Here is a 10,320-nt window from a genome sequence, read left to right as displayed (position 1 = left end):
CTCTCCCTCGCTCTCTCTCTCACACGGCCGAACACCACCGTCGTCGCCGTTCGCCATAGCAGCCGACTCCGGCCACCCCTCGCTCCCCCGACTAGCTCAGGAGCTCCGCCTCGACCTCCTCTTCCTCCCCACCGCTCCACGGGTCTCCGGAAGCCCTGCATCGCTGCCACGTCGCCGTTCCCCTCCTCGGGCTCCGACCACCGTCGCCGTCGATTCGCCGTCTCCAGCGCGTCCCCGAGCCCGCTTCGACGCCCACTGCAACCGCGGTGAGCCCCCGAGTCGTTTCCACCTTCTTCCCGGGTCTCTTTCGACCTCTAGGCCTTAGCCCCACCTTGGCCGAGAGCTCCACGCCGCCGGCGATGTCGCCGTCGTGGCCACGGTCACCATAGCGCCCAACCGAGCACACTATCGTGCTCCACGCCTCACTAGGAGCACGCAGCACGCACCAACGCCTCTCCAAACACCCTGCAACGCCGACTCCGACCGCACCCGAACTCCGTCCGCCGCTCACGAGCTCGCCGTCGACGGTACCGGCCACCCCAGGCTCGGCCACCACCACCGTTCGACGCGCGGGAGCAAGAGCTCTCCAACGAGCCCAAGCACAGCCTCGCCCGTGCCCTGTAGCGCGATCCCGCATCACGCCGCCGTCTCGGGCCTCGCCGGTGTCACGTCGCCGGTGGGTTTGACCCACCTTGACCACGGCAGGAACCCCCTGAGTCCCTGACAGGTGGGCCCAGCCCTGTAGCTAATTAGGATTAGCGCTAACCACTGTTAGTTAACCCCCTAACACTGACCAGTGGGCCCCAGCGCCACTAATTAGTAATTAGGATTAATTTAACCCTGTTTAACCTCCCTGTCACTGACGTGTGGGCCCCACACGTCAGGTTTGACCTCGGCCAGCCGCAGTTGACCAGTGACGTCATGATGACGTCATGCTGGCGCAATAATTATATTTCTGGATTTAAATTAAATCAGGAAATTCCAGAATATTATTTAAACTTCAAAAATTCATAACTTTTATTCTGTAACTCCAAATTGGACAAATTATATATGAAAAATGATCAGAAAAATCCAATCTATCCATCTGTACTATTTTCATGCATGATCAAACAAGTTAAATTGATGTTTCAAGCAGAACAAGGAAAAGCACTTTAAAAGGCCATATTTGAATCTGAAATTTGAATCCTTGATTCAAATTTGTTCAAACCCTTCTGGTTTTAGTTGCATTAGCCCAACACACTCATATTGCCATGTTTCATGCATGCATCATATTGTTGCACATTGTTTGGTGATGCTTGTATATCGATGTCCCTTGCGACAGGTTCTGCCTCCGAGGAATACCGTGATTACCCTAACGAAGAACCGTATCAGTGCATCGAACCATCAGGCAAGCAACCAACCATTTGATCATATCGATACAATCCCATGTTCTCGCTCCTGCTCTCTTTTACTGCATTAAGACAACGCGTTTCAAACTGCTGTGTGCTACGGTAGTTGAAACCATTTCCTCTGCATGACCTGTCATTGCCACAGTAACTAGATGAAACCCACTAGCATGTGTAGGAGTTGTCTGAGCCATATGTATGTGTTGTTCCTACCTTGCTATGCCTGCTATGCTTAGAGTCGTGTCAGGTATGGTTCATCGGGGTGATGGGCTAGAGTGAAATGATTATGTCGGTAATGAGAGTGGTGTGGTGAACACGATTTGGTAAAGGTATCGATGAGAGGCCATGTAGGAGTACATGGTGGGTTGTTTCATTGAAGCCGACCTTAAGCACTGAGATCTGTATGCGTGATTTAAGATACAGCTACTACCATGCATTGGGCCCTGAAATATGACCCCGCTCGACTTCTTATTCACCCTAGCTCTCTCTCCAGGAGTTGCAAGTAGTTTCTGGTGTTTGTAGCCTACTGGAGGCCGTGGACAGCGCTGACCGTAGGGGTGGGCTGTGATGCGGTAGGTACGTGGCCGGGTGTACCGAATACCCGTTAGGTATCTCGGGAACCCTGTTCACATCGTTCGGGGCCGTATGGGAAACCCCGGCCGGACTCCCTGCGGATGGAACCTGAATAGGCGATAAACCTGGACTAGAGGCTTAAGTGTTTAGGTAGGTCGTGGTCTACACCCACGTCGGCTTTCGCTTGAAGTCTGTCGAGCACATGTCGTGTGCAGACGCTAAGTGGTGGAAACATGTATGAAGAAGTACACCCCTGCAGGGTTATCATAATCTATTTGAATAGCCGCGTCCGCGGTAAAGGACTACTTGGTTGCCTATACAGTTCATAGACAAGTAAATGGAAACTGTTAAAAGCCTCAAGATAAGTGTGAGTGCCGAGGATGGCTCTTCCGTAGGAAGACGGAGGTGGATCCTCGGTAGTGTATTGAAGTAGTGAGTAGTGGACTCGTGTGCGCAAAACCATTTCAAGTTGGAGTATCGTAGGATAGTTTAGCCAAGAGTCAAAGCTGGCTTGCTGCAATAACTCCACCAACCCTTCTTGATAACATGCATGTATGTAGGATCTGATGTAAGTCTTGCTGAGTACCTTTGTACTCATGTTGCTATAATTTACATTTTTACAGAAGACGCTGCAACCCCTTCTGATGGGTTCTTTGTAGACGTTGACATCAACGAGTAGGCTAAAGACCCAGGTGGTGACCCTGAGCTTGTGAAGGACCACGTAGTATAGTTAGGCTTTCCAAGCCTCTTTTATTTTACTAGTTGTCTGTACTCAGACAAGCTACTTTCGCTGCTGGTTTGTATGACTGTATGACTTGTATGTTGGGTCGTGAGACCCGTACCTTTGTGTATGTTATGTATGGCTCCCTGAGCCTTAAATAAAGTACTTGTGTCGTAGAGTCATGTTGTGATGCTTCGTTGTATTTGCACATATCGAGCATATTGTGTGTATGATTGAAATGCTTGGTATGTGTGGGATCTGACTATCTAGTTGTTTATCTTTAGTAGCCTCTCTTATCGGGAAATGTCTCCTAGTGTTACCGCTGAGCCATGGTAGCTTGCTACTGCTCTGGCACACTTAGGCTGGCCGGCATGTGTCCTTCTTCGTTCCTGTGTCTGTCCCTTCTGGGAAATGTCACGCTTTGAGTACCGGAGTCCTGTTAGCCCGCTACAGCCCAGTTTACCGGAGTCCTGCTAGCCCAGTGCTACAGCCCGGACCCACTTGCTGATGACCGACACGTTCGAAGCTGGGTCATGGATGCCTGTCCCTGTAAGTCTGTGCCACTTTGGGTTTACGACTAGTCATGTCAGCCCGGGCTCTTTATCATATGGATGCTAGCGACACTATCATATACGTGAGCCAAAAGGCGCAAACGGTCCCGGGCAAAGGTAAGCCGACACCCGTGGGGATACCGTGCGTGAGGCCGCAAAGTGATATGAGGTGTTATCGGCTAGATCGATGTGACATCGAGTCGGGGTCCTGACAGCGTTGGCATCAGAGCCGGACTGCCTGTAGGTTCTCCAAGCCAAACTGGTCGATGTTGAGTCTAGAAATTCTTTAGTTATATGTAGGGGAATTGTTTGTGGGTTGGAACGTAAGGCTCTTTTTTTACTCCTTTATCTTATGACATTCTGATCTGAGTCAGTCCATTCTTCTACCGGGGGTTAAGGAATTAGGATCTATTCTCTCTATCAGGATCACGTGTTACTAATCAGTAGTACCTTATAAGTTTGATGGATACAAGCCTAGTTCAGTTCTACTACCACATTATGTTGTTAGAATGGATTCAGAACTTTGATATGATGATGTTGAGTGTGTATGAAATCCTTTGTCAAATGTCTCAAAATCCTTCTTGAGCATTTACAGCTGTTATGCTGCCGAAATTTCGCTAGAAATTCTAATGCCTTTGCATTATGATTGTGCTTTCAGATGGCCACTCGCGACCTCAATCAAGTGGTTCGCCTGACCCGATGCCTAGATGTACCCGGCCATACTGCCAAGTTGGTCAGGGTAATGACTGAGGCTGGATACCGCTGGTATCCCGAGTACACGGTCGAAGAGCAATTCCGAGATTTTAATCAAAGTTAGTATCTCTGCACTGTCAGGATATTTCCATCTTATCCTGGATCCACCGAGCCTCTTCACTGCTCTTATGGACTCGGGGTTACCATTGAGATGGCTGTGCAGGACGCCGCCTACTCTATGATGACCATTATGCGAGTCAGATCTGGTATATTTCGGGACTCTGATTTCCGGTATATGCCAGGATCACTTCCGGGAGCACAAGGGTATCTCCAGGCTATTTATGCTGACCCCACTCAGGAGGATTCACGGACTCGCACCACTGCTGAGATGCTCGAGGATAAGGACCGTGAAAATCGGGCCTTAAGGTTAGAGCTCTTCAATACCCGTGCTGACCACTGGGCCACTTTGACTCGGTTCGCACCGGCGGTGCAAGCTGGATTCTCAGATATGCGCGATCTCTATCCTATGAGATCTGCTCTGCCAGACGTGATGGTTTGGCGTGATGTAGGAAGCATCACCCCACCTCGCGGGCCCCGCAGGCCACCGTTTGTTGGTCCAAGGCCTCATCCTAGCCCCTATGGTCCACAAGCTCCGCGAGATCGTCTGTTTCCGGATGATCATGTTGAGCTCCCAGGCTATGGAGGTGACTTCTACGAGGACTACTACGGATCGGTCTGAGTTAGTGGTAGTATCACTAGTTCGCACTAGCTGTGTCGTCTATCGTCCCGCGTGACTCGTGGGATATGACCTAATTTGTACTCTTTCCGGAGGTGTAGAAAAATAATGTATAGGAGCTTGGAATGCCTCCGATGAGATGTAATCCTCTTTTCACCGTAATAGGACTTTGTTTGGTCTTGTACTAAACCCTGTATGGTGTGTATGACGATGGAATAAAGAAGCAGTTTCTGTATCTACCATGTCATACGGATGATCATCTTGCATTTCGAGTTATTCCTTACATTTTTATCCTATGTCGGAATTTTATCATCCTGACTAAATCATTGTCTTGTTTACCTAGGATGGTCAACACGCGCGCTAACCCTGCTTCTCAAGAGCAGGCCGAAGGCAGTGAAGCCAGGGATGTAAATCTGCCTCATCCTCCTTCACTAGCCGAGGTTATGATGGAAGCTGAGAGAAACAAGCGGGAGACCAACCGTTTGTTGGAGCGTATTGAACAGAACACAGCACACCATCAGAGGACTAACGTGGTGTCACTCAGTGATTTCATCAAATTACATCCACCCACGTTCCACCACTCTGTCGAGCCTCTCGACGCTGATGACTGGCTTCGCAGTATCTCTCATAAACTGCGTTCCGCGCTGGTAGCGGAGGCTGACAAGGTCACCTTTGCTGCATATCATCTTGAAGGCCCCGCCAGTCTATGGTGGGAGAATTATGGAGCTATGCGCCCAGCGGGCCATGTCACTACTTGGGCTGAACTCAGCGAGGCTTTCCGTGAACATCACATTCCGGAGGGTCTCATGGACCGTAAATGTGAAGAATTTTGCAGTTTCACCCAAGGCCGACTTTCTGTGGATGCTTACAGCAGGGAGTTTGGTAATCTCGCACGATATGCAACCGAGGAAGTGTCTACCGATGCCAAGAAGCAAGCAAGGTTCCGTAAGGGCCTTAGTCCTGAGCTTCGCCGTGACCTCCGTCTGCATGAGTGCACAACTTTTCAGAAACTTGTCAACAAAGCCATCAGTGCCGAAACTGGTCAGACTGACTATGATGCAACACGCAAGCATGGCCGTGACATGGGTTCCTCATCCGGTGCTGGTCCTCAGAAGCGCCGCGTGTGGGTACCCAACACCGCCCTGCCACCCAGGTTTACACCGAGGCCATCCTTCCAGGCGCCTCGCCCCGTTCAACAGTCTGCTCCAGCCAAGCCCTATGGGGGTCCAACTAACAATGCTCCTCCACGTACCAGTTCCGTGACTTGTTTAAAGTGTGGGGAATCTGGTCACTATATGCGTGAGTGTCCCCAGACCAACCCCAACCAATCTGCTAAAGCTGTTGGCCGTGGCAAGCCGACAGGAAAAATATTCCACGCCAAGCCGGTCACCGCTTCACGTGGCCATGTCAACTGTATCTCTGCCGAAGAAGCTCAAGAGGATCCCAACGTCGTTCTCGGTACGCTTCTTGTTAATTGCCACCCGGCATCTGTTCTTTTCGATACAGGAGCCTCTCATTCTTTTATATCCGAAAGTTATGCTCGTTTGCATAACGTTGCATTCTGTGACATGCCATCCACTATGGAAATTTCTACCCCTGGTTCTAGATGGCAGACCTCTAGGGTAAGTTATGGAAATGAAATCCAAGTCGACAGACTTGTTTTCCTCGCGTCTTTGATAGCCCTTAAATCTTCAGATATTAATATCATTCTGGGTATGGACTGGATGTCGGCTCATCATGCCCAAATCGATTGCTTCTCTAGGACTGTCCAACTCACCCATCCTTCGGGAAAGATAGTCAATGTCTTGACCCGAATAGCCAAGCGACAATTATATTCTCTTAACGCCAGCCCTTTGCCAGACCTTGAGGACGTTCCGGTAGTCCGTGACTTCCCGGATGTCTTTCCAGAGGAATTGCCAGGTGTTCCACCTGACAGGGATGTTGAGTTTGTAATAGACCTCATTCCAGGAACCGTTCCGATTGCTAGAAGACCTTATAGGATGGCACCCCTAGAACTAGCCGAACTTAAGAAACAACTCGATGAGTCCTTGAAAAAGGGTTTCATCCGACCTAGCTCATCTCCGTGGGCTTGCCCCGTCCTATTCGTCAAGAAGAAGGATGGTACGGACCGGATGGTTGTAGATTACCGACCTGTCAATTTGGTCACAATCAAGAACAAATATCCACTTCCCAGGATCAACGACCTGTACGATCAGCTCGCTGGATCCTCAGTCTTCTCCAAGATGGATTTGAGGTTGGGTTACCATCAAATCAAAATCAGAAACGGGGACATTCCTAAAACGGCCTTTGTTACTCGTTATGGCCAATACGAGTACACCGTCATGTCCTTCGGATTAACCAACGCTCCAGCCACCTTTTCTCGGTTAATGAACTCAATCTTCATGGAGTATTTGGATAAATTCGTCGTGGTTTACCTCGATGATATACTCATCTACTCCAAGAACGAGGAAGAACATGCCGAACATCTAAGGCTAGTGTTGCAGAAACTTCGAGAGCATCGCCTTTATGCCAAATTTTCTAAATGTGAATTCTGGTTGCCAGAAGTGACCTATCTGGGTCATGTAATATCTGGTAAAGGTATTGCTGTTAACCCTGAGCGAGTTCAATCCGTCCTTAATTGGACTCCACCTGAATCGGTCAAGCAAGTTCGGAGCTTTCTGGGCTTAGCGAGCTATTGTCGTCGCTTTGTCGAGAACTTCTCCAAGGTTGCTAAACCCTTAACCGAACTCCTCAAGAAAGATAAGAAGTTCGAATGGACTCCACAATGTGAGCACAGCTTTCAGGAACTGAAAAGACGCCTGACTTCTGCTCCCGTACTGGTACCGCCAGACTTCTCTAAGGACTTTGTTATCTACTGCGACGCCTCGCGACAAGGACTAGGTTGCATTCTCATGCAAGATCGACACGTAATTGCCTACGCTTCACGGCAATTCCACCCACATGGGGAGAATTATCCTACCCATGATCTAGAGCTTGCAGCCGTAGTCTATGCACTTAAGACCTGGCGACATTACCTCCTCGGTAATCGTTGCGAAATATTCACTGATCACCAAAGTCTGAAGTACATCTTCACCCAACCGGATTTGAATCTCAGGCAAAGACGTTGGGTCGAGTTGATCACAGATTTTGACTTAGGAATAACCTACACCCCAGGGAAAGCCAACGTCATGGCTGATGCGCTAAGTCGTAAATCTTATTGTAACAATCTGATGTTACAACAAAGTCAACCGCTTCTCCATGAGGAATTTCGGAAGCTTAACCTCCACATTGTTCCTCAAGGATTTCTTTCCACCTTGGTGGCGAAACCTACTCTTACGGATCAAATCATTGCTGCCCAGAAGCGAGATAAGGGAATAGCTAAGATCAAGGAGAACATTGCTAGCGGAGGTGCTAGTTGTTTCTCCACAAATGATCATGGTGTTGTGTACTTTGAGAACCGTCTAGTGGTTCCCAAGAACCAGCATCTACGGCAGTTGATCCTTAAGGAGGCTCATGAATCTCCTCTCACTATTCATCCCGGTGGTACTAAGATGTATCAGGACCTACGCCAGAGGTTCTGGTGGACTAGGATGAAGAGAGAAATTGCTCAGTATATTTCTAATTGCGACGTCTGTCGTCGTGTAAAAGCAGAGCATCAACGGCCTGCTGGCACCCTTCAACCCCTAGCTATTCCTGAATGGAAATGGGATAAAATTGGTATGGATTTCATTACCGGTTTTCCCAGGACTAAGAGAGGGAATAATGCTATCTTCGTCGTGGTCGATCGTCTTTCCAAAGTAGCCCATTTCTTACCTGTTCGTGAGAGTATAACCGCTAGTCAGCTGGCAGACTTATACATCTCCCGAATAGTGTCTCTCCATGGTGTTCCTTTGGAAATTAACTCGGATCGAGGAAGTCTTTTCACCTCTCGATTTTGGGAAAGTTTCCAAAATGCTATGGGAACCCGTCTCTCCTTTAGCACCGCCTTCCACCCTCAGTCGAGCGGTCAAGTGGAACGCGTCAACCAGATTCTAGAAGACATGCTTCGAGCCTCTGTTATCTCATTCGGAATGGATTGGGAGAAGTGCCTTCCATTTGCCGAATTCGCTTATAACAACAGCTATCAATCTTGCTTGGGTAAAGCCCCTTTTGAAGTTCTCTATGGACGACGGTGTTGAACACCCCTTAACTGGTCAGAGACCGGGGAAAGACAATTCTTTGGCCCGGATATTATTCAGGAAGCAGAAGAACAAGTTCGCATCGTTCGTGAAAAGTTGAAAACAGCCCAATCTCGTCAAAAGAGTCAATATGACCGAAAACATAAGGCTATGACTTTCGAGGTTGACGAGAAGGCTTATCTTCGGGTCACCCCTCTGAAGGGAACCCATCGTTTCGGTATCAAAGGCAAATTGGCTCCTCGTTACATTGGACCTTTTCGCATTCTCGCCAAACGAGGAGAAGTTGCCTACCAGTTGGAACTACCTCCGCATCTCTCCAGACTCCACGATGTCTTCCACGTTTCCCAACTCAGGCGTTGCTTCTCGGATCCTATCCGTGAAGTGGACCACGAAACGCTTGATCTCCAGGATAATCTTACATATCGAGAGTACCCCATTCGTATCCTCGATCAGGCCGAGCGTACCACTCGACGCCAGAACATCAAGTTCCTCAAAGTACAATGGTCGCACCATTCTGAGGATGAAGCAACTTGGTAAAGGGAGGATCGTCTTCGACTCGAGTACCCTGCCTTCTTTCCGGAGGAACCCAAATCTCGGGACGAGATTCTTTTGAGTGGGGGTGAGTTGTCACACCCTAGCTAGTCATGCATTAGAGTGTTGCATCATGTTTACTCTTTCATCAGAAACTTGAAATGGGGATCTGTGAAACCCTCAGAATCATTTTGAAAATGATCCAAATAAAAATTTCTCCAAAAGGGTCCAAGAAAATACTCATGTTGATCTCTGAAAATATTGGACAGAGATAAAAAAATCAAACCAATATTTTTAGTGGCTCATGGACATTTATTTTGGGCATTTGGAATTAATGCATAAATATTTTCTTTGGAAATATATTTCTATATATATAAATATATGTCCAAATATTATGCCAATTATAAAGGAGCTCTGGAATAATATATCTAGCCCCTGCAAAAATTGGCATAAGTTAAATAAATGATTTAATATATTATTTAAATCAAAACAAATGTCAGAAATTAGAAAACAGAAAAAAATAAAAGGGAGAAGCTTACCTGGGCTCCTCCCTGTGCAGCCCATCCAGCTGGCCGGCCCAGCCAGCAGGCGGCCCAGCCCGCCTCCCTCTTCTGTCGTCTTCGTCCCGACAGAGGGAGGGGAGTGTGGCCGGCGCGCGCGCGCGCCACCGCGCCACGCCACCTCTCTCCCTGCTTGCCTGCCCTCCCCTCCTCGCTCGATGCCCCGGACGACGCCATGCCTCCCCCCCTGCTCTCTCTCACTCTCCCCCGGCTCTCCCCTCCTCTCCCTCGCTCTCTCTCTCTCACGGCCGAACACCACCGTCGCCGCCGTTCGCCATAGCAGCCGACTCCGGCCACCCCTCGCTCCCCCGACTAGCTCAGGAGCTCCGCCTCGACCTCCTCTTCCTCCCCACCGCTCCACGGGTCTCCGAAAGCCCTGCATCGCCGCCACG

This window comes from Triticum dicoccoides, chromosome 1B, assembly GCF_002162155.2.
Source record: "Triticum dicoccoides isolate Atlit2015 ecotype Zavitan chromosome 1B, WEW_v2.0, whole genome shotgun sequence".
NCBI lineage: Eukaryota > Viridiplantae > Streptophyta > Magnoliopsida > Poales > Poaceae > Triticum > Triticum dicoccoides.
The sequence above is the reverse complement of the archived record's forward strand: the minus strand, read 5'-3'. Positions refer to the sequence as shown.